Below are 27201 nucleotides of genomic sequence, written 5' to 3' on the forward strand. Positions count from 1 at the left end.
GCAGTTTCTGGGATCTGAAGCTCTGTTATATACCACAAGTGCTCAGTGGAAGAAATTCACTATACAATAGGAGGTGGGTGCTGGCAGACACTCGAAACCTCATGTCCTCACTCACTGTCCACCAGTGCCTTTTACTAAGATTCACATCATACCAGCCAGCAAATAGAAAATATTTAAATTGCCATGATCCATTCTCACAGAGAAGAAATTAAAGATGAATATGAGATGAAAGGCAAAATATTAAAAACTGCAATACTAGTAGAGAGCAACTGCAACAGAACAAAATTAAAATTGCATTTCTAAAGAAGAAATTTCTGGGAAAAATTTGCTTATACTCTGAGCAAGTCCTTTAACTGTAGTTTAAAATATTTTTGGAAAACTGCAAAAGGCTTAAATAAATAAAAAATACAGTGATTTTGTGAATTGGGATAAAAATATGTTTATGCTGTAATTATTTCCAAATTTACCTATGAACACAATACGATCACCCAAAGTTGTAATATCATTGTGTACAAGTTGTCATGCTGATTAGAATATTAACAAAAAAAGGTAAGTGGCTCAGCACAGCAAAACAATTTTGAAACAAACAGAAGAAATTTGCAGGATTTACATTACCTGAATTTGTAATTTCTTATAACGTTACAACTGTGAAGGCAGTGCAGTGCTGCTGCAGAATAGACTAATAGGTCATTGGAGCGGAAAAAAGACCGCAGAATTAATAATAAAGTGCGCAAATAAATAAAATTCTGAAATTAGACTTCACCGAAATTATTATTTTAAATGCTCTTAAGGAAAGCACTGACAAGCCACAGACCGGAAGAAGATAATTGCAATACATATATATAATGAAGAACTTTTATTTATAATATGAAAAAGAGCTCTTAAAACTCAATAATAGTCTGGTAGTGTGATGCCTCCCATTGCGTTCTTTTTACATAGAATTGACTTGGCTATGCGGGCTCTCTTTTGGTTCCATATGAAGTTTAAGGTGTTCTTTTCCAGTTCTGTGAAGGTCATTGGTAGCTTGATGGGGATAGCGTTGAATTTGTAAATTACGTTGGACAATATGGCCATTTTCACGATATTGATTCTTCCTAACCATGAACGTGGAATGTTTCTCTATCTGTTTGTGTCCTCTCTTATTTCGTTGAGCAGTAGTTTGTAGTTCTCCTTGAAAAGGTCCCTTATGTTCCTTGTTAGTTGTGTTCGTAGGTATTTTATTCTCTTTGTGGCAATTGTGAATGGTAGTTCGTTCTTGATTTGGCTCCCTTTAAGTCTGTTATTGATGTATAGAAATGCTTGTGATTTTTGCACATTGATTTTATATCCTGAGACTTTGCTGAAGTTGTTTATCAGTTTCAGGAGATTTTGGGCTGAGACAATGGGGTCTTCTGGATATACTAGCGTGTCGTCTGCAAATAGAGAAAATTTGGCTTCCTCCTTTCCTATTTGAATACTCTCTCTCATTCTCTCTCTCTCTCTCTCTTTCTTTCTTTTTGCCTGATTGCTCTGGCTAGAACTTCCAGTACTATATTGAATAGGAGTAGTGAAAGAGGGCATCCTTGTCTAGTGCCAGATTTCAAAGGGAATACTTCCAGTTTTTGCCCATTCAATATGATATTGGCTGTTGGTTTGTCATAAAATAGCTTTTATTACACTTTACAAAAGAAGACATACATGAGGCCAACAAACATATGAAAAAATGTTCATCATCACTGGTCATTAGAGTAATGCAAATCAAAACTACATTGAGATACCATCTCACGCCAGTTAGAATGGCAATCATTAAAAAATCTGGAGACAGATGCTGGAGAGGATGTGGAGAAATAGGAACACTTTTACATTGCTGGTGGGAGTGTAAATTAGTTCAACTATTGTGGAAGACAGTGTGGTGATTCCTCAAGGACCTAGAAATAGAAATTCCATTTGACCCAGCAATCCTATTACTGGGTATATATCCAAAGGATTATAAATCGTTCTACTATAAGAACACATGTACATGAATGTTCATTGCAGCACTGTTTATACTAGCAAAGACCTGGAATCAAGCCAAATGCCCATCAATGATAGAATGGACAGGGAAAATGTGGCACATATACACCACGGAATATTATGCAGCAATCAAAAACGATGAGTTTGTGTCCTTTGTAGGGACATGGATGAATCTGGAGAACATTATTCTCAGCGCACTGACCCGAGAACAGAAAATGAAATACTGCATGTTCTCACTCATAGGCAGGTGTTGAACAATGAGAACACATGGACACAGAGAGGGGAGCACTACACACTGGGGTCTGTTGGGGGTATAGGGGAGGGACAGCGTGGGGGTGGGGAGTTGGGGAGAGATAGCATGGGGAGAAATGCCAGATATAGGTGAAGGGGAGGAAGGCAGCAAATCACACTGCCACGTGTGTACCTATGCAACTATCTATCTTGCATGTTCTTCACATGTACCCCAAAACCTAAAATGAAATTAAAAAAACTCAATAATAAGAAGGCACAAGAAAATGGAAAATGACCAAAAAGAAATTGAATCTTTAAATATCAATTGGTAGTTTAATGGGAACAACATTGCATTTATAAATCACTTTGGGCAAAGTGCCCTTTTTCACGATATTGATTCTTCCTCTTCATGAAGATGGGAAGTTTTTCCATTTAGTTTGTGTCCTCTCTGATTTCCTTGAGCAGTGGTTTATAGTTCTTGAAGAGGTCCTTTGCTTCCCTTGTTAACTGTATTCCTAGGTATTTTATTCCCTTTGTAGCAATGGTGAATGGGAGTTCATTAATGATTTGGCTCTCTGCTTGTCTGTTGTTGCTGTATAAGAATGCTTGTAATTTTTGCACATGAATTTTATATCTGAAAGTTTGCTAAAAATGCTTGTCAGCTTAAGAAGCTTTTGAGCTGAGACAGTGGGGTTTTCTAGATATAGTATAAAGCCATCTGCAGACAGAGACAATTTGACTTCCTCTCTTTCTATTTACATATCTTTATTTTTTTCCCTTGCCTGATTTCCCTGGCCAGAACTTCTGGTACTGTGTCAAATAGGATTGATGAGAGTGGGCATCCTTGTTTTGTGCCAGTTTTCAAAAGGGATGCATCCAGCTTTTGCCGATTCAGTATGATATTGGCTGAATGTAGGTCATGAATGACTCATTATTTTAAGGCATGTTCCTTCAATACATAGTTTATTGAGAGTATTTAATATGAAATGATATTGAATTTTCTATTTCTGTTTATGTGACTAATTATGTTTATTTATTTGTGTATGTTGAACCAGCCTTGAATCTTGGGGATAAAGCTGACTTGATCGCGGTGGATAAGCTTTTTGATGTGCTGTTGGATTCAATTTACCAATATTTTATTGAGGATTTTTACTTCGATGTTATCAGGTATGTTTACCTGAAGTTTTCATTTTTTTTTTTTAAATCTCTGCCAGGTTTTGGTATCAGGAAGATATAGAACCAAAAAAGAGGCTGTGTAGCCAAGGGAATTTTAAGCAGAAAAACACAAAGCTGGAGGTATTTTCCTATCCAACTTCAAACTATACTACAAGACTACACTAACCCAAATAGTATAGTACTGGTACAAAAACAGACTCATAATCCAATTGAGCAGAATAAAGAACTCAGAAATAAAGCCACACATACACAACCATCAGATCTTCAACAAACCTGATGAGAACAAACAATGGGGAACCTATTCCCTATTTAATAAATAGTGCTGAGAGAACTGGCTAGGCAGATACAGAAAGTTAAAACTGTATCCCTATCTTACAGCTTATACAAAAATTAACTCAAGAAAGATTAAAGACTTAAGTGTAAAACTCAAAACTATAAAAACTCGAGAAGAAAATCTAGGCAATACCATTCAGGACATAGGCATGGGCAAAGACTTCATGACAAAAACATCAAAAGCAACTGCAACAAAAGCAAAAATTGGCAAATGGAGTCTAATTAAACTAAAGAGCTTCTGCACAGCAAAAGAAACTATCATCAGAGCAAACAGACAACCTACACATTAGGAGAAGATTTCGGGAATCCTTCCATCTGACAAAAATGTAATATCCAGATTCTATAAGGAACTTAAACAAATTTACAAGAATAAAACAAACAACCTCATTAAAAGTGAGTGAAGGACATGAACAGACACTTTTCAAAATAAGACATTTATATGGCCAACAAACTTATAATAAAGAACTCAACATCACTGATCATTAGAGAAATGTAAATCAAAACCACAATGAGATCATCTCATGCCAGTCATAATGGTTATATTAAAAACTGAGAAACAACAGATGCTGATGAGGCTGTGTAGAAATAGGAACACTTTAATACTCTTGGTGGGAATGTAAAGAAGTTCAAGCATTGTGGAATACACTGTGATTCCTCAAAGATGTAGAACCAGAAATATCATCTGATCCCTTAATCTCATTACAGACTGTATACCCAAAGGGCTATCCATTATACAATTATAAAGATATATGCAAGTATATATTCATTGCAGCACTATTCACAATAACACAAACATGGAATCAACCCAAAAGCCCATCAGTGATTGACTGGATAAAGAAAATATGGTACATATACACCATGGAATACTATGCAGCCATCAAAAGTAACAAGATCATGTTCTTTGCAGAAACACAGATGAAGCTGGAAACCACTGGCTTCAGCAAACTAACACAGGAACAATGCAAACAGACACTGCATGTTCTCACTTATAAGTGGGAGCTGAACAATAAGAACACATAGGCCGGGCGCGGTGGCTCAAGCCTGTAATCCCAGCACTTTGGGAGGCCAAGACGGGTGGATCATGAGGTCAACAGATTGAGACCATCCTGGTCAACATGGTGAAACCCCGTCTCTACTAAAAATACAAAAAATTAGCTGGGCATGGTGGCGCATGCCTGTAATCCCAGCTACTCAGGAGGCTGAGGCAGGAGAATTGCCTGAACCCAGGAGGCGGCGGTTGGGGTGAGCCGAGATTGAGCCATTGCACTCCAGCCTGTGTAACAAGAGCGAAACTCCATCTCAAAAAAAAAAAAAGAACACGTAGACACAGGAAGTAGTACAACATGCCTTGGGGCCTGTCACTTGGGTCAGGGGAAGACAGAGAATCAGGAAAAATAGCTAATGCATGCTGGGCTTAATACCTAGTTGATGGGTGGATGGGTGCAGCAAACCACCATGATATACATTTACCTGTGTGACTAACCTCCACATCCTGCACACATGTATCCTGGAACTTAAAAGAAAATTAAAATTTGATTTATAATAAAAAAACAATTGGGCCTTGGAGACAACGTCAGGAGGATTGCTTCAAGGAGTTTGAGACCAGCCTGGGCAACATGGCAAGAAATTATTTATACAAAACACAAAACATTAACTGTGTGTGTTCGTGCAAGCCTGTCATCCCAACTACTTTGAAGGCTGAGGTGGGAGGATTGCTTGAGGTCCTGAGGTTGAGACTGCAGTAAGCAGGGATTGCACCACTGTATTCCAACCTGGGCAACAAATCAAGACTCTGTCTCAAAAATAAATAAATAAAATAAAATAAAATAAGTTCTAATATATTAATACAATTAAATTAATAACTCTACAATAAAAAAAAGAAATAACTATTCTACAAAATGGATTAATTTTAGAAGCATATGTTGAATGCAAAAAGCCAAACATTATATGAAATTTGAAAAGACCAAAACTAGGCAAAAGAACAAAAAGCAGAGGACTTATTGTTTGGGCCTAGGATGGAAGGGATGATTTTATTTGGTAGGTGGAAACTTTGAGATAAAATTACTTGAGTGTTAATATTGAATTATGTGTTTAAATGTTGTGCAGCTGAAAAGATTATTAACGACAACAAATGCACTTCATCTGTTTTATGATGAAGATTCCTTTACTTATCAAAATGACTTTTCTTCATGTGTTGTTCAGTCAGTCATTAATGTAGAGTGCCCTTTCTTTATCCTGTATCAGGGAAGGAGCTTGGTACTGTTAGACATATTGTAATTCATTTAAAATGAGAGCTGTGTTTTCTCAGTCAGGGTTTACTATAACCTCTTAAGTAGCAAATATGAACATTAGTTATTCCAGGAGAGGACAATAAAGATAAAAAAGAAACAATAATCTAAAGAATTTGGATATAAAATTTTATTTTTTTATTAAAAGTAGCAAAATAAAAGTAACTCTAAGTAGAATCCAGTGCACTACATGATAAAAAGGTAGACCATATTTAATGAAAAATTCTATGGCTTGTGCTGTTTTTGAGAAATCCTAATATGTGTAGCATATTTTAGACATTTTCTTATAATCCTTAAAAGAATAAAATGTTTTATACTTTATGGAGGTAAATGCTAAGTATCTGAGACATTCAATTATTTATAAGACCTCATTCTCAGAGACACAAAGAATTTGACTAGCATATATATTTCAATATTTTGGTACATCATAGATAGCTTGACTTGTCCATATATAACCATATTTTAAAAACAGTGTTAGGACCATGTGTTTTAAAGTTAACATACTTATTTCTGGTCGGTGGATTATTAAATAATTGGAAATATGCAAGCTGACAGAAGTGAAATATAATATATTTCAGAAAACTAAGTGTAGCAGAAAAGTAAGTCGACTGAAATTATTCACTTTATCATAGATGGTTCATACTAATTAACCTTTAAACTAAATAGTATTATTCGAAGATAGATGATGACAAGTAAAGTTATAAGTATAAACTCAGGTTTTTACTGGAATTCTCTTTAACGAAAATGCAAAGAAAATTATTAATAGACTATAGTTTAGATATGCTTTTGTTTGAAGACATATTGATTTTCTCATATGTGAAGGGCATACCCTAATGGTTCTAGCCAAGGTCCATATTTTCTTTTTTATTTTTCTTTCTGTTGTAATATTTGTTTTCCTTTCTTTTTTTTTATTTTGCTCTTGTTTTTTTTTTTTTATTTTGCTATTTTATTTAGTTTGTTTCTGGCCCCCATTTTCTCAATAAGAAAAGTGAAATGGGGAATGAAGAGATAGTGACAAGGTTCTCCATAACTACTTCATTATGAACTCAAGATTTTTTTCTGAACAGGTGACAGGAAAATGGTAACTTCTGGAGTATTTAATTTCTTCAAGAATATGGAAAAATTAACAAAGCAAAAAGAAATGAATCTTGGTATAATTCCTGTATTTGTATATTTAGGGTTGAGAGGGAAAGCAAAATCTGCATTTAGCTGTCATAGGTAAGATGAGAAATGTCCAATGAGAAATGAAAAATCTCATAAATCAGATGAGAAATGGAATTAAAGAAAAAAAGTATAGAGTTAATAGTTGTATGTGTTCTACTATACATGTAATTGTCACAACCATGTAAGAGTTTTAACTTTTTCTATTCCATTGGTTCAAGATCATGAAACATTAAATTAAAGTGGCAATGATTAAAACTACTTTATTTCAATTTCATAGTACAGGTCTCCATTGAAATAAATCACCTTGCAATTAAATGAACATTATTTCTGTCTCTCATAAGTCAATTGTTTCTCTGAGTAGAAAGGAAAAACACGCCTCACATTAGAGACAAGAAAATCTGCAACATTCATTAAAGCAACTAGTTTTGTTGGTGACATGTAGTTTGAAGTAAAAAAATATATATATTTAACTTCTTCCCTCCATCTCTTATGTGGGAGCTGAAGGTTGTTGGTACCTAAACAATTATCTTGGCTCTCCAAAATCAATTTCTGATTATTAAAACCTTAAAATACTTTACTCTGGCCTTCTCCAACTGGTTTTCTCTTAAGAAGTGGAAAGACTTGGTAGTCTTAAGAAGTGTGACTTGGTAAAGAAACACTTGCCTTCTCTTCTAATTATCTCAGTTCTCTTGCACACTGATGTCTCTTAAAAAACAGGTACCTGGAAAATCAGTAACACATCTCTTTATTTCTTTGCTAAAAATAGTGAATACAGGTAACAGTTTTGAGCAAAAAAAGTTCTACGAATGTTTGGATGCCCATTACTTTTTAAACAATGTATTTCTCCCAATTACTTTAAGGGAAGTGTCATTACTCTTATTGACTAGAAAATGAAATCACAGTGATATAAAGGAAAGAGGTCCCTGATTCAATAACGATTTGTTAATGGACACAATGGTCACGGAGCTTTGAATGTGGCATTTGAGTCTCTTTGACTCTCAAAATTCTGTTTTCTTTTCAATTATATAACAGTTGAAGCTACACAGTACCTCAAAAAAGGAAAAAGATGCTAGCCTGAATGGAAGTTTTCTCTTAACACACTGGTATTAGAGAAGATTTCAAAGAGAAAGAGAATTTCACTCAGTCTTCTAATCTAAGGAAAATTGAATTAAACACAGAAGAAAAGCCTTATTTAGAAAACTGAAGTAGAAGATCAAACACTTTGAACTATATTTGACAAGAAATTTGCAAAACCCCATATTAGTAAAAGTTTGAAACCCTCCTGATAAACACCAAATAGATTTGAACAAATGTATAAGCAAGCATAAATAATGCTTTATTATAATCATGCCAGCTTTCATTCAGTTAATTTACACATTTAATGTAAAAATACTATCAAGCTTCAATTTCTGGAACTAGTAAATAGTGCTACGTTTTTTGGAAATTTTATGTATTAATAACAGGAGAGAATGCTAAGGTAGTCATGAAATTGAAGAACTGGGATAGCCAACTAGTGCTTTTACAGAAATACTGTAAATACAATAGTTGGTTCCTTGAATTGACAGGAAGCTTAGTGTGATAAAATGGACAGAGTCAAATTAGTCCCAATCAAACATGAAAACAGAATGCATGAAAAGGTAGTGCTATATATCAATATTTCAATAAATGACATTGAAACAAAAGGTTATTATTAAATTAGATCCAAATCACATACAAAACCACAAGAGTAAACATCATAATAATCAACCATATAAATATAAAAAAATGTAGTAATAAAATGCTGGAAAATACATATGGGAATTTCTTCATACTCTGGGTATGATAATTAAACTTTTAAATTGTGCTTCAAACTAGGTGGGAAAGATAAATTTGATTAATTCAGTTATATTACCAAAAACATCAACTTCTACATGCAAAATAACAAAATCCTAAGTAACTTCAAGAGAAAAATAACAAACTGAAAAATAAGTTAAATTATATCATAAATTTCTTGGTGGGAGTTTGTCCTGGCAGGCCCCATGCTAATCTGGGTTTGGCTTGATTGGGGCTTGGAATAGGAAATTTTTAATTTTTAATTTCGAAATCATGTTACAAATTTATGTACTTCAAAAGATATAAATGTCAATAAAAAATGTAAAAGAAATAAAATTACAGATATAATGTTGAACTAGCCTATTACAGGCGTTCCTCTTTGAAGATTATAATGCACTTATAATAAATGCTAATAACTAAATTTGAAAAAAATACAAGTACCAACAATGGAGTAAAAATATTATATCCAGTTTAAAATATATTAAGGTTCTATATTTACTTAGTGTACTTAATATCATATTTGGTATATGATATAAATTTACCTCCTGCTCAAGAAATTTCCTACCACAATATTTCTTAATCACAGTTCTGTAAAAGATGTTCAATTATTAGACTGCAACTTCAGAGCTTCCATGAAAATAAAGGTTTACAAATATGGGAGAAGAATATACACTTAAAATATGGAAAGTAAAAAGAAGCATTTAATTTTTAAAAAATCAAATTTAGTCAAACAATAAAGTTCCCAGAGAAGGGAGAGGAAGAGGAAATATAGAGCTATATTAACTTGGAGATAGGGTAGTTTGAAGATTTAGAAGAAGCTAAGTGTTGAAAACTGAGTGTTTATGAGTAACGGATAAGAGGAGACAATAGTGTAACTTTAACCCAGTACTATAGTGAGATTTCTCATAATTCTAGAGAAATATGACAAGGGAACTTGAGGCTTTTCAGAATGAGTGCAATGAGAATAATATTTTTGCCAATATTATACTGGTATGTGCTTATTCCTCTGTTTAAATCATGTTCAGCCCAGTGGCCTTCACCTCAATTATTTCCCCAGGGTAGGAGAGTAGCACATATGATTTATACAGCTCTAATACAGGTATTACTGGGAAGAGAATGATTTGTTAAATTTAACTTGTCAAATATTAAACCCAGAAGACTGACTGAAATTGGAACCAGCTCAAGGTATAAAAGACCTTCCACTTTTACCTCTGGTATGAATCATCTCATGCCGTCATTGAATGTTTTCATTAATGTAACATTACTGAATGCAAAAAAAAAAAAAAAAAAAAAAAAAGTCTACCCAACCAATCTCTTCCCAGGATATCACTGTCAGAAGAAAGCAGTGTAAAAGTACATGAAAGGGTAAGGCCATGTTCCTATATCTTTCTATTATCACCAAAAGTGTTAATGAATCAACTACTTTAATTGAAGGCAGGATATTGTTTCCAAAATGGAGAGAAATACTTGAAGACAAAAGGTGGACTTGTGTAAATTTGCGTTAGAGTGTGTGCTGCTGTGTGTTTGTGTTCACTTACCTAAGTAATCAATGGCATGGGTTGGCTCTCTCTGAAACCTTCTCCTTTGAGTTGCATAATGATGTATATAGTTTGTGGAATCATAATAACTATCTCTGCAAATATCCCTCTCCTACTTAGATGTTTTAAAATTTTCCTGGCACACACACGACTCCACAAGGAACTACACACAATATAGTTAGTTCTAAAACATTAGTGACAAAGGGAAAATATTAAAAGTGTTCAGAAAGATAAGCATCTATTACCTGAAAATGAATAATTATGACAAATAACTATAGTACTGTTGAATTACAAAACAAAATAATATTCTAAATATATTGCAGAAAATAAATTTAAATTTACAATTACATGTATAATAAAACTATTACAAATATGACAGTAAAGAATCAAATTTCAAATTAAAATAAACCCTTAGAAAATTTACATAGTTTTTATTTTTATTTGACTTTAGAGTAATTTTAACCAAAATAAGAGGTAAATCTGGGAAGTAATCAAGATGATGTGGTGGGGAAGTAAAAGAAAGCAGATTTCTTAGATAGGTGTTTGATTTTCTAGATGAAATTTATCAGAATTAGCAAGAAAGAGAGAAGAGGAATTTATTTGTAGAATTAGAAATTCTAGAGCATACTGCACCAACAATTGGCAAAAACCTGAAGTGAGTGATACCATTTAGAAACTGATTTAGAATTTGTTTCAGGGAAATAAGCAAAGAAGTCATTATTTTGTCTACAGATAATACCTAGCTAGATTTTCTATTTGTTGAGCTGCAGGGTTTAAGGCTAATGAATAAGTTTTCATTCACTGGGAAGACAAATAATTTCTGGTAGAAGAGATATCCCAAAATGTTGTGGTTTTGGTCCTATACAACATGACCTGCATATTAAAATTTTATATAATCATAAAACCTTCATATGTGATGGCTCATGCTTCACTTTGCCTTCCAAATCATGTCCAAAATTTCTCTTCTAGTCAAATCTAACCCAGGTTGTATAGGAAAGAATATTTTTTTGGGTATCTTTCTGATTAACATAAATTAATATTATCAGAGAAGTTCATGATATATATATATATATATATATATATACATATATATATACATATATATATATATAATTTCAATACTACTATAACCAGCTTGTTTTAATTTAGGATTATGCCTATTAGAAGGTTTACAATCCTTAATATTTCTATATAAAACTTTGTTCCTGTTATTAATTTTAAGGCATTTTAAAGCAGTATCCTGAGCACTTTTAAGTGATTTATTTTAATATTTTAGACAAAATTGTTTTATTCAACTACATACTATGACTCAGAAAATTATATTTAGCAATCAAACTGGGTATGTTGTAAATGAATGGTATGCTTTATGCATCAAATCAATTAATTATAACATTTTAAAATACAATGTTACTCAACACTATTAGTCATCAAGGAGATGCAAATTAAGCCACAATAAGATACTGCTTTCATAACCAGTTTAATCCAAAAGGCAAATAATATCATACATGTCCTTGACAAGGTTGTAGAGAAACTAGAATCCTCACACACTGCTGATGGTACTGTAAAATGGTACAATCACTGTGAAAAATAGTTTGACATTTTCTCCAAATGTTTAAAGTAAAACTACCAGATGATCAGTAAGACCATTTCTAAGACTCTATGTACGCATGTGTGTGCATATGTATGTGTGTATGTATGTATCTCTAAGTATATATAAATCAAAACACAGTCAAAGAAATTTGCATCAAATTTTTTTTACAGCAGCATTGTTCTTAATAGAGAAAAATGGAAAAAAAATTAATGTCTATCAAGTATTATATACTAGCCACCATATAATACGCCCATAGAAAACAATATTATTCAAAATAAAATGAATGACTGACACATGCTACCTCATGAATAAACTTCAAAACACATGGGAAGTGAAACAACTAGACACAAGCCCACATACTCTATGAATTCATTTATATGAAATATTCTCAAAAAGCAAGAGCAAGACCAAAGTAGCTTTGTGGTTGCCTGCATCTGGGCAGGAACAAGAATCAATTACAAATTGGAATGATGGGGAAAAATGTTCCAAAACTTATTTATGATGATGTTTTAATCATAGTAAATTTACTAAAGTTAATTGAATTATCCATATGAAATGGTTAATCATATGACATTTAAAAGATACTTTAGTAAATGTTAAAAATAGAAAAATGCTTTGAATATTTTCATGTTTTATTTGCCTTTCTAACACCTTGTTCAAGATGGGAATGTGAAAAGTTTAAAGAAAAATAAAATCTTGTTGACTCATCAAACTCACCCTTATACCTAAGTAATTTGCTATACCATTAATACATTGAAAACAAGACACCACTGCCTACACACATAAATGACCAAAAAATAAAAAAATTAAAAGATGCAAATATCTGATAATGCTACAATATTAACAATACTGAATATTGGTGAATTTGATTGTATGTAAGTTTTATCTTATAAAGATGGTAATAAAAACACCCACAATTAAAAGAACATGCAAAGAACTTCTGAAAAAACAACAAAAACAGTAACAAACAGGTAAACCAAAGAAAAACAGGCAAAAGAAAAACAGTTTACAGATAGGAAAAACTGAATATGTATCAAATATATGAAGACCTACTCACCTTGCTAAATAAAAAAATGCATTTTTAAAACAACACTGAGATTAAGATGTTTATAAAATTAAACTGGGAAAATTAAATAAAATATATTATAAGCTTAAGGAAAAAATAGTTCATTATCTTAGGACACAATTAATATAATCATTCTATAAAGTATGAAGAACTTAGATAAAATTTGAATGTGTATATAATAGCTATATCATTAGTTGTGGGCATGAACATTGAAATATCATTTGTGTTTAGAAAAAATGAAGCTGCTTTGGAGTCTATTACTGGTAAAATGGAAAAGTCAGATATGTTAGTTGCACTCCATAAATTATGCATAATTCAGATGCATTATCCTATAAATACAGATAAACAGGTAGTTTCAAACACCAAAAAGGAAATAAGGCATATCACAAAATTATTTATACAAATTAAATTACTTGAACACATGAAACCAAAACCTACTTATTTTATTTAAATATTTACAAAATGATATATGTTAAAGAGCTTTGAATATGGACTATATGGTGTAGAATGGAAAACAGAAGAAATGAGCCTAGAAAGGAATAACTAAATGCATTCATTTTCTTTACTACAAGAAAAATATAATACAGTTTAGCAGCTTCGAACAATGCCTGCTGTGGTGGCACATACCTGTAGTCCTAGCTACTCAGGAGGCTAAGGCGGGAGAATCACTTGAAACCAGGAAGCAATAAAAAGAAGTAGATTTTAATTTACCCATAGATACAACAACTTTTTAGCCATATAAAGAAATTTTGTATTAACTGAGAAAAACAACCCACTACTTATTGAATTCATGTGTTATTGCTTAAGGAGTGTCCACAGAATTCTCACCTCAATATTTTCATGTGAAATAAGTGGAAATCAATAGTCCATAGATCCTCATTAAGAATGAGCCACTGATAAATAATATATTTATAACTCATATAACATTTCATTTATGTGTAGCTTTTGAGCACTATGAAATGTTTAATTTGCACCAGGCTTTCCAAATTACTCAAAATTACAAGTTTTTTTGTCAATGGGATTTCTAAGATTACTTTTGAAATAATTAGCAAAATGAAAACTTGTCTGAATTTTGCAAACTACTAGAATTTAGATACAGAATACATTCTTTATAAGATCCATCGCCAGTGTGGATATGCCATGTGTCTCTGAATGTACTTGAGAGAGACAAAGGCACTCCCACATTCCACATATTTATAGGGTCATTCAGATATTAGTTCTTTCAGGTCCTCAACTAGAACTGGGAGCACTTAGGACATTGCCTCATTGTTTACATGAAGGTTTTTAATCCAGTATGAGTTTTTTATATTTTCAAAAAAAAAATGAAATAATTGCATGCTTTCCCATATTCCTTATAGTCATTGCTTTTCTTCCATTGAGTTTTTAAATGTTTTCAAAGGGAACTGGAACATATAAAGGTTTTATCACATTTCTCATACACATAGAGTTTTTCAGTTGTCTAATTCCATGTTTTCAAAAAACTCAAGTGACTGAGTGTTTTCCCACATTCCTTATAGTCCTAGGATTTTTATGAAGTATGAGTTCTTTCATGTGTACGTACACAACAAAATATCTAAATGCTTTGCCACATTTCTTACAGTCATAGAGTTTCTCTCCAGTGTGAGTTATTTCATGTTTATTTAGAGAACTGAAATGTCTGAAAGTTTTACCACATTTCTTAGGGTCATAGGGATTCTCTCCAGTGTAGGCTCTTTTATGTTCACCTAGAGAATTGGAATGGCTAAAGACTTTGCCACATTTCTTAAAGTCATAAGATTTATCTTCAGTGTAAATTCTGTCATGTGTTTCAAAGTAATTAAAAAAAAAAACTAAAGGCTTTGCAACATTTTTTAAATGTATAAGGTTTCTCTCCTGTATAGGTTTTTTTAAAATGTATTCAAAGGAAACCTAAATGTCTGAAGGCTTTACCACATTTTTTACATTCATAAGGTTTCTCTCCAGTATGAGTTCTCTCATGTGTTTGAAGGTAACTGAAACAATTGACAGTGTTACCTCATTTTTGACATTTATAAGGTTTCTCTCCAGAATCAGGTCTTTCATGTCTTCTAAGGGAACTACATAGACTGAAGGTTTTACCACAGTTTTGATATTCATATAAATTCTCTCCAGTATGAGCTCTTTCATGTCTTCTGAGGTAACTGTATAGACTGAAGGCTTTACCGTATGATTTTACAACCATAGGATTTAACTCCATATGTGTTTATTTTTTATGACTTTGCATAGAGCAGGAATGACTGAAGCCTTCACCACATTTCTTATATTTATAGGGTTTCTCTTCAGTATAATTTGTTTTATGTTTCCGAAGGGAACTAGAAAGAGTAAATTCCTTACCATCTTAATTAACCACAGATTTTTCACCACTATGAACTCTCTTATGTCCTTGAAAATAACTCAGACAACTGAACTCTTCCCCACATTTCCTACATTCACAGTTTCTGTCCAGTATGATTATTTTTATGGTTATGAAGGTAACTGGACTATTCACAGGCTTTATCACATTTCTGATATTTATAAAGTTTTTCTCCGCTGTGAGTTCTTTTATGATTTTGAAAAGAACTGTGAAATCTCAAGGCTTTAGCACCTTTCTCCATTCACAGGGTTTTCTTTAATGTGAATTCCTTTATGTATTTGAAGTAAATAGAGAAACTTAAATGTTTCCCGACATTTCTTACATTTATGAGGTTTCTTTCTAGTATGTGTTACCATGTGTCTTTAGACATTTATGAAAGAGATAATGGTTTTTCCCACATTGTTTACATTTATATCACCTCACTCCACATTCTTTATGTTCCTATGGTTTGCATCCAGAATGATATAAGATGTTCCTAGTAAGAGATGAGTGATACATAAAAACATGTCCACACACATGGCATTCACTTGAATTTAAATCAGCAGAACTTTTCTTCTTCTGATTAAGATTTGGAATCTGGCTAAAGATTTCTCCACAATGACTAAGTTCTTTACATTTACAGTCTCATACTATATAACTTCAGAGATATTTTTCCAGAATTATTCAACATCCTAGACTTCCAATTTGTTTCCACTTTTTGGCTTCCAGGATCTTCTGACGTCCTGCTTAGGGGTCTCCTAGAGCCTGCAGTTCACAGGGCAAAAGAGGCTGTAGCAAAGTGACCTAGGGTCTCCTGAAACAAAGGAGACTGAACATCAAGGCTGAGCTGGAGCTGGGAAGCCAGGCCAGAGAGACTACAGCCTTGCCAAATGGTGGAAGCCACCTGGCATTGTTCTTTTTTCATTGCTGTATCTTCTACATAACAAAACACTCACATTTATTTAAAACATAAAACATAATGCCTCTAGAATGATTGTTTTTAATTTTACATTTTCACAAACAACCATGGATACCACCCGTTTCATTGCTCTTCTAGTGTATGTGAAAATTGTATCTCTTCGATTTTTCTGGCAATTTTTCATTTACTCATTGCAATGCTTTTCCTGTTCAAAATCATTTTTTGAATTGTTGCACATATGTTTTTTCATACTTCATGTGATTTTTCATATTTAATTTGGAAAGAATCCTTAAATATTTAGTCTCATAATATGTCTCATGATAGATATAAAACTTATGCTAATAATATATGTAATAATTTTTGGTTTTAGTTGGAGTTTTCAAAGTTTTATAACTATTCCCCATAGTATCAATACTTAGTAATTGTCTTGAAATTCATGCGCACTTTGTTAATTTTGTCTTCCATTCATTAGATGTGTAAAAATTTTACCATTTTATTATACATAAATTGCTAATTCAGTGGAATTTAGAAATTGTTTGCTTCATAATCTAATTTAATATCAAATCTGGAAAGCTTAAATGCTTTGCTGAAATAGTAATCAGAGATACAGTAATATAATAAACTATATGCCCTGGAATCTATTAGACTTGCTAACCTACCATGAGCCCTTAGAACCAAATTATTCTAAATATTAGTAACTTTATCTCAAATAATATCAAATTTTCCAATTGCTTACATGAATTACATATGAATTAAAATTATGTATAGTGCATACCTGCAAAACATAATCGTTTCTTATTATATGTGACTGAATAAAATACAATATAGATAAATAATTTTCCTGAACCTTGAATCACAGCCTTTAAATTAAATTTTGTCTTTTCTATCAGTTTTAGAAATGAGTATGTTTATAAATCGTGTAAAAATATTTTCTAAAATAATATTTCTCACGCATCTTGACTTTTGAATAATATTGGTAAAAATTGTATAACCTTTTAAATGTACAAAACATTGTGTACCACAACACTGAGAAATTGATATGCCATTTCTTACATGTGCATTATAAAATTATAATTTTCAGAAGTTGGTCAAATGCATTACAAAATGCATTTCTAGGTTATGGCATCACATCTTTGATGTAACTTTAAAAAAATACCAAGCTATGACAAAAATAAATTCTTAAAGTGTTTCATTAAACTGAACCTTTGAGGTTATTTATATTTCCAGTTTATAAAATAGGGTTATCTTTTATATAGAAAGTCTGATCACACCTCCTGCAAGCTTATCCTCATTAGAACCTGAAATAAAGTTGTTTTAAAATGCCAAATGCACCTATAACCTTGATCTGGGTTACTGGCCCATTATTTCCTGTCTGGCTGTTAGAGTTCACAGTATATTTAATTCTGTGTTGTAAAAGGGTTTTTACACTGCATTAGAGAAATGGAGGATACATCAATACAAATCTTCAGCAAATAACAGAACTATAAATTTGGTAACAAGTGCTTTACATTGTAAATTATGTCATGAAACATGACATTAACCTATTATAAATAAATGCCAGCTATCTGTGAAATATGAAGAAGTATATTACATATCTTAGAAAGTAATTGTAAAATTAATGGACAAATAATTATAAAGTATATAGTTTAGTAAAAGTTCTTTAAAATTTCTTCATAGTATCAACATTAATTTTTATATTTAGGTCAATGAATTATGGGTGCAATATAGGATACTTAATAGTATTTTTCTTTCCTATAATAAGCCACAAGATAGGTATTTTTATGTGATGCATTAATTCATGGTAACCATATAGAATAGGGGTTCTTTCTATTTTACAAATTAACAAAAATCATCAGGAACTTACCTTTGGCAAATAAATAATGACATTGCTAACCTGTATCAGAATGTTGATTTCAATACTCTATAGTGTTTTCCATTTCTAGACAGCTATATGTAATAATATTGAAAAGTTATTTATATGAGGAACTTATGAAAAGAGACAAAATTTTAATTTATAAAAATTGATCTCAAATGCAGAATGAAAACTCTGCGATTATAACTTTATCTAGCCTAATTCTTATATAACCAATTATAAATAATTCACAATGACTTCCAAATCAAAACATCAGAATATCAATAGGATATAATAAGAATATTTACAGTTGATTTTATTGTACTCCTAATTACCAATTGTATGTAATATTACTGATATAATTTTATTATCTCATTGAAAAAACACTGGATATTACTGTTATTTAAAAATTCTCACATAAAAAAGAACCAAAAATTTGTTTACGTTTATAGTGATATATTTTCTAATTAGTTTTTAAATGTGCATTTTATAGCTGATAATTAAATAACAAAATAACTTGTCAGCAGAAGCACAAATTTTTCCCAGATTACAAAGTCATATGCAGACTTTTCAGAAAAATCTACAGATTCTATTTCTACCCTATCATTTTTATTCTTTCAGCTTTCTCTGTCTCCAACCGAAAATAACCTCTTACGATCATAAAAAGCTTGTGTTTTCATTTTGAAAACAATATACATTAGAATACTTCAGAATAAAGCAATAACTGAGAAGAATTAATTAAGTATAACAGAACTAATATAGGTCAGTTGAATTTTTTCAACTATTCCATTTCTTTCTATTGAATTATTTTGGCTCTCAAGTATGTTTAAAATAATATTTCTTAACATTTTACTCGGGAGTACTTCATTTTGTAAGAGAAAATATAACCAAACAACAGCCTATCTATGGAAATGACTTATAAAATACGCTGCATAATTTATTATATTAATAAACATAATACACTGAAAGGACATATGTATGAAAGTTCAGGTGTAGCATATATTATTTAAATATATCCATGAGGGATAATTTTTTAATAACAATTGGGTCCTGAACATTGGACTTTTTGATTTTACAGATACAGAATAGTTTTATATGTAGTATATAATACTTGCATCACAAGCAACTAATCTATCCTTTCCCTATTTCTAATAGTGTTTATGAAAAGTAAAACAACCAATCAGAAACATAACGCACACTTTGTGACAAATGAGCTTGATGTGAGAGATCTGTGAAAGACAAAACTTTATTCAAAAACAAGAATATATGTTGCAGAGACCGTATGGTGGTGATGCTTAAGGTGCAGAATGGCTAAGAATTTGTACAGGAAGAACTTTGTAGCAGTACATTTATCAGTTATAACCTATCATATCATGGAAATATTTGACATTGTATCAGAGGAAGGATTAAAAAAGGGCGGGTAATGGATAGCACTTCTAAAACTGATCACTAAGAAGAGGGTATAAATGGTCTGTTTTTTCTACCAAATATCTGATACAGAATTCATATTTAGAATAATCCAAATCTAAATGGCAGTGTAGAAATTTTGATAAACTGGTCTCTTCTAGTACAAATTGCTTTCTTCTCTCCTAACTATAACATATGTCGTTAATATGGAAATTATTCTATGATGATATTAATTGAGTGTTGACTAATGTATTCATTTTTTATGCTTTCTTTGATTCTATTTTCTGGTGAATTTTAAGACCACTAAGCAGAGTATTTGTGGGCATGTGTGTTTTCACTCATATGTAACCGATTACTCTGCTTTCATAGTTACCTTGAACTTATAAAAGCATTGTGTGGCTACCGTTTATTTAGAACTCCAATCAGTAATGTTACGTTACTATGCATTTGAAGTCATTCTTTTTATTGATAAAGTCTCTTAGTATATTACTACACTGAGTGCACCTCAAAATAATTATTCTTTCTTCCTAGTATAAATGTAGTTGCCCTTTTCTCTGTATTTACTCTCTTTATTTCTCCTCTGTATTGTTTGATTATGTTTGTGTATTTGGCCTCTATGACATGAATAAGGAAAAATGAGCGTTGGAATTATTTTACATTTTCATAAGTCTTCTCGTATTAATATCAGTAAGATAAATCATGCATCATTCATTGCTGATGACAACTTCATGCACACTGTGGTGGATTCTTGGCACAAATTAATACCTAATTAACTAAAGAATCTCCCAGGCAGTTCCCACCTGAAGGTTTTGCACATAAATATGTAAAACATAATAAAACGTACTTTGTTTTGTGACTGTTGGTTATACAACAATAGATGACCATTATGCCCATTTTATACTTGTTCACAGCTATCTCTTTACCAATGTTAAAATTCTTATGCTGTCTCAATTATTAGCATATTTTTTAATCGTGTTCGTGACATAAAATTAAAATATTTGCCTTCATATTCTAACTTTTTAGAACCTACATTTCTGTTACATAACTGCAACTATTTTGTCACAGAATTGGGAGAAAAAAAATCTGGAAAAATAATTAACTAAAATACGTATGTATTCTTGTAATTATCTAAATGTTCTGCTTTCATTTTGTCTCAGGGAAGTTCTTTTTTTTTATGATGAACATGATCAGTAAGTTAAAGATAGACTTTTATTACTTTTTGGGGGGAGAGTTTTTCCCTTTAATTATATTCAATTATCAATTTTTCAGATACTTATGAAACAGGTCAGGATCACTGGTCTTGTCTAAGCTATCATTTGAGCTGATCATCTATTAAGCAAGAGATTAAAGAGGATGGACACAAACTGTGAGGTTGGAATGAAAGTTAGCAAGCAAAAGAAGAAAGCTCTCCACAGAAGAGAGGGGAGCCTGAGTGAGCTACCATTTTTATGGCTGAATTCAAAAGCTTTTATCAGAAGCTCCTCTTGTCTCTGTAGCAGTTTGAATAATTATCTGAAAAGCCATCTGCACAACTCCTTCTTGTTTATGTAGTTATGAATATGTCTTTAGGCAAGTACAAAGCACTGCTTCTCTTGTTTGTATAACTGTGTGTTTGTTTTAGGTAAGCTCCCTTCCTTCCTGTGCAAGTTCCCATGGATCCCACCATGTACATGTCTGAAAAGGGGAGGGAACTTTTTTTCTGGGAGCCCACTAATTACACAAGGAACAAAAGTCTTCTGTACTGGGCCCTGCCTGCTTATCAGTGCAGGTGCAGCCTGAGTTTTCCCGAGGCTGCTCTATTGTTGCCTGTAGCTGTGATTTTTCAAGCAGGCCGCTTCTTGGAAGACCAGCCTTAACTGTTTACCTAATTGATTTTACCTTTTCTTCTCCCTCACTTATTGTACATGATTAAAAAGAAAACCCTGAGAATTCTGTACTGTTACTTCAGAGCTCCAAAGTTTATCTTTATCTAAGATTAATACATATGTGGGGATTAATATATATTCATAGGTATATGTATTCATAGTTAAATACATAAGTGCAATACACACATACTCAAGTATACATATGCTCCAAATTGTAAAACTAAAATTTCATGAAGAACATAAGTGATGCCTCCACGTTTAAAATTAACAAGTGATAGCTATGATTAATTATGCAGGTAAACAGAAGTGGGGATCACGTACACAGTCTAGGTCTAGCACTAGGAAAGATCATATATAGAGTAGAGAATAAAATGAGAATGGAAACATAAATACGTTGACTAGAGATCACCACAGATAGGATGATATACAAAAGTATATAATTAATCAAGAATCACACTTAAATACACACACACACACACACACTCATATAGACGCATGTTCTAATGCTGGCAAGTGTCAGCAGCTATATTTTTCTATTGGAATATTTTCCTGAAGATATTTTTAAAGAGTGTTTCACAGAGCACCAAATGAAGGAAGAGATGAATACTGTTGGAGACTTTGAGCTATGACAGAAAGAGCAGATGCTGAAGAACAGATAAAATTAACTAGAAACCTGGCTATGACCCTTACTCTATATACAATATGGCACAATTTATTACATTTCTTTATATGTATTCTTTCTTATTTTGGAATTATAATATTTAAAAGAATTAAAAATTTGTTAAATTGTCTACTTAATACATATTGATTGAATCTGAATTTATTCGTAATTTCTACTATGTGTCTGCCATGGGCAACAAAACACAGGAAAGGCATGGTCCCTGCCACAAAACAGCGTGAAATTCATGGCTATGGGCCATATGAATTAATGCCAGTTTATTCCCAGTCATAAGTCTTAATGTATTTTAATTAAATCAAATAAGTTATGCAATTAATTCTCATTACCTTTTAAAAAACAAGAGCCGAATTTCAAATATTTTTTAAAAGTTGTTGTAGTCAATGCCTTCTCCATTTCTTTCTTACATGGCATATCCAGAACCTTCTATTTTCCTAAGAGTCAAAATAATTTTTGAAAATTCAGTGTTCAAAATGTGTATTTTGCATCTGCTCTTATTTAAGTTTCAAAGTAGGTTCTCATGACAAAGACTGTCTCCTGATTTCTGAATTTCTCCCTGCCAGCTTTGATTTCGCTTATGTGACTCAATTTTATGGCATCTCAATGTGGAGTAGAAATCACTTTCAAAGTCATATGTAACTTATTCTAACAAAATCTGTCATTCATCATCATTTTAAGTCTCTCTTGAGTAAACTGCAATTTGTACCAAGTTGTACAATATGGTTTGGGGATGTGTCATATTGTCTAGAGGAAGCTAAAACCAAGACTGTCAAATTCTTTTCAATTAGGACTTTGTGTAGCATTTCAGTTGCAGTAAAACCCATAAAATAGAATCTGCAGTTGACTTGAGATAGATATGAGAATTATTACTTCAGGTTATTTGCCTTGTAGACTGAATCTTTCATACCTTAATTCAATTATACAAACTTTGCATGGAATTGTGATATTCTAAGTTTATTTAATACCATAGGGCTTTATCTACAGTAAAAATAGAAAAAAGATAACAGAATTCATAGTTTGATCAGTGACTTCAAAATACATTATATGGATTTTAGGTTATTTAATTTTTCTTGTACTATATTTGTGTAAATATAGAATTTTTATTTTTATTCAATATTTTGTTTTACATTATAAACACTACATATATAAGACTGCTGGTTCCAGTTTTTATGAATTAAGACTGCATTATTCATTAAGATGTGATAGTTCAGAGTAGAACAGTATTCAGTAATAATTATCAGAAGAACTTAATATATAATGAAAAATATATATTTTCAAACAATGAATAGCTTTATAAGGATCAAGAATGAGAAATGTTAAGGACTCAGAGAGGAGGTACTCTTAAAAGATGAGTTAAATAGGTACCTTTTCCTTGGGGTCTTTCTGAGCCTGTGATTATGCAAGGGACTGAGAATGCACAATTTGTCTCAGTAGAGGGCTTTTATTGAGGAAGGGGATAGGGCCTTCAGAGAGGTGATTCAGTTATAAATGAGGCCAATAAGGCCGATCTCTAACCCAATATGACTGATGTCCTTATAAGAAGAGAGAGAAAGACAAAAGGGCCAGGTATGCACAGTGCAACCACCCTGTCACCATGTGTAAAGGTACCACGAGGGCACCCATGTGTAAGCCAAAGAGATAGGCCGGGAACAGATTCATTCTTTATATGGCTCTCAGAGGAAACCAACCCTGCCAGCACCTTGACCTTGGGCTTCCAGTCAGCAGAAGTGTACGAAAATCAGTTTCTGGGGTTTAGGTCACAAATATAAACCCAACACACACACACACACACACACACACACACACACACACAAAGCATAAAATACAATAAGATAAAGCTATAACAGATGTTAGAGGAAATTCATAATAAAAGTGCATTTAATTTGAATATCAATACTTTAAAACTTTTATCTCAAAATCTAGAGCAAGACCAGCAAATCATATGTATTAAGAGTAGGAAATAAGAAACTATTAATAAGAGACCAGAACAAATAAGATAGGTTTATGGATAGTGAAAAATTTAACTAAATTGAAAAGTTGATAATCCCTTATCAAGACTAATTTTTAAAAAGTAAACAGAAAAATAAATCACCAGGCTCAGGAATTAGAAAGGAACATTTCAGCAGATCTGCTAACCTAAATAACACAATAATGGCTATTATAAACAATTTTATGTCAAAAACTGTGACAACGTAGATATAATAAATTCTTAAAAGCAATAATTGAAACATTGAATTTGGAAAAGAATAATAATGCAATACTAAAAAAAAAAAAAAAAAAAAAGAAGAAGAAGGAAAGAAAACCAAACATAAAACAGAGTACAGTACATCTCCAAAAACCTTAGAAAATTAAAATCCTAGTTACAAATGATTTTTTCACACATGGAAAAAAATAACACCAAGAATACAAGAACATTTTAGGAGAGAAAAATATAGTCACTCGACTGTTTTTATGAGACTGGCATTAACTTCACATAAAATCCAGACAAGGTTGTCATCTCCTTTTCCCCTGGTGGCGGCAGCGCAGGGCAGGGCATGTCGTGGACGCCAGCAGAGACGAACCCGCTTATCGCAGTGTGGGGGATGAGCGGCTGATGGAGACGTGGTACCAGCAGCTGGAGGGAGGCGGCACAGTGGTCGGCAGCAAAGACACCCTGGCCAGCCATATAGGAGCGCGTGTCCAGGGCCCTGGCCGAGCTGGTCTAGGAGCGGACGCTGTCCCAAGTGCTGGGAGTGCATCAAGCTGGTTCCTTGCCCAGAACCGAATGCTGGGCTCCAGCTGTGGCCTCACTGGTGCTGAATACTGAGGAAGAGCCACCTTCATAGGTTACGTGTGATTCCTCTGCTTATATAATCCAATGCCAGATTTACTTACATTGAACCTTTGCAATTGTCACAATCGGTGAAAGAACAAGGCGTTGTGAAAAGTAAAGAGCAGTTACACATTGAACAGTTGGAACAGGTGTTTGGTTAGGAAGGATGGGATGCTCAGTACTGTAAGCCTTTACCTGTTAACAGCAGTAGCTTGTTTCAGGAGTTGGAGTCAGATGGCAGCGCAAGGGAGGACTATTCACAGGAGTGCTGGGGACCAGCAATCAGGATCTCCATCGCTATCCAACCGATGAGAAACTGGATGAAATATCTGTCACCAAGGAAACATTAAAAATTAAACAAGAGTCTTCTGAGGAAGCACAGAAGAGAGACATGATGCAGAATATTGTACAGATTTTGGAATCGGTAGAGTTCAAATGGAAAATTTTTCAGAGGTGGACAGACTTTTCAAGGCTCCCTCTTTCTAATAAACGGGCCACTTTTGGAATTGGTTATAATACCAGTTGGAAAGGGGCTATCCATCACCATTATGCTGAGATTAGCTCCCAGGTACCTCTTGGCAAGCAACTTCAGGAGTACTTCAACTCTGAGAAGTCTGAGAGACAGATCATTATGACACGAGTGCAGAAAATGAACTGGAACAATGTTCACTGCAAAATTTTAGAGATCACTATTCACGAATCGAGGTACTTCAAGCTGCACACGGAAATTGGTTATCCATTGCCCAACCAACCAGTGGGAATGTTGCTCAGTATGTATCGCCTGGAGGTATTCCTATGAGCCCAGGCCTTTATGCTATTGACTATGAAGAATGTATTGAGAGGCTCCTCTCAAAACACATGGAGCAATATTCCCTGGACCTGGGAGAAGAGGGCCGAGTTCGACCTGGAAACACTTCCAGCACAACCTTATTACAGGTGAAAATAGAACCCACCCCTAATTATCTTTTGTTATCTCAGGATTGCTGAGGTCAGGAATTTGCAGAAGTGCTTATTTTTATATTTCCAAGTGAATACCAAAACCTTCAGCAAAGATTGTGTTGGCATTAATGAAATTTTCTCTAGAACTGCGTTAGGGATCTTGGAGTTTCCCCCAAATTCATCTATATCAAATTTGTGGAAGTAGAGAGAGATTTGTTAAATCTCAGGGTTTTACTCCTGGGTCTAAAATGTTAACAAATCTTGCTAATTCTTAGACACTGACATCAGTCAAAGCCTCATCTGCAGACCTGGGAGAAGGCAATAATCAAGATGAACTGCTTTTGTGCAGCAGGGGGCCAGAAATTAAAACTATTCAATTCCTCCCGGCCCAAGCACTATTTCAGAAGAGGTGGGTATATGAGATTTTAGGATCTGATTTTGAGGGATAAATTTAATTCAGTTTTTCTGTAAGATAAACATTGATATCAAAAGCACACTAATGCAAGGCCAGCATCTGGGACCCTGTGTCAGGAAAAGATAGGGTTTTCTTGGAGCATTAATATGCTCCTTAATAAAAAATTATAAAGGCTTTTCAAAAACTTTACCTTATGGTCAAACTAATTAAAATGAAATGACTTTGTTTATGAAGTTTTATTAAAATTAACCTTAACATTAATAATATGATTTACAAAGGTAAAATTTTGTAAACAAAAATTTTTATGTAATATTAATAAAAATAATTTTGAAAATTCTATTTACTTTTTAAATAAACTGCAAAATCAAAGGAAGAGGAAAGTGACAGATTTAGTTGACATCTTTTTTTTTTTTTTGAGATAGGGTCTCACCTTGTCACCCAAGCTGGAGTGCAATGGCACATTCTGGGCTCACTGCAACCTCTGCCTTCCAGGTTCCAATGATTCTCCTGCCTCAGCCTCCCGAGTAGCTGGGATTATAGGCACCAACCACCATGCCCAGCTAAGTTTTGTATCTTTAGTAGAGATAGGGTTTCACCATGTTGTCCAGGCTGGTCTCAAACTCTTCACCTTGTAATCTGCCCACCTCAACCCCCCAAGGTGCTGGGATTACAGGTGTGAGCCACCATGCCTGGATCACGCTGTCTTTACTAAGTCATATTGTTTGAGAAACTATATTTTATCAGACCGAAATATTTTCATTTAAAAAAAATATTT

General features: G+C 32.9%; 1 pseudogene; it reads left to right on the plus strand.

The window, feature by feature from the left end:
* The first annotated feature begins 23780 nt into the window (after positions 1-23780).
* On the plus strand, positions 23781-26266 carry LOC100409230 (myb/SANT-like DNA-binding domain-containing protein 2 pseudogene; annotated as a pseudogene).
* Positions 26267-27201: the final 935 nt, after the last annotated feature.

This window comes from Callithrix jacchus, chromosome 21 (assembly GCF_049354715.1).
Source record: "Callithrix jacchus isolate 240 chromosome 21, calJac240_pri, whole genome shotgun sequence".
In the NCBI taxonomy this organism is placed as follows: Eukaryota; Metazoa; Chordata; class Mammalia; order Primates; family Cebidae; genus Callithrix; species Callithrix jacchus.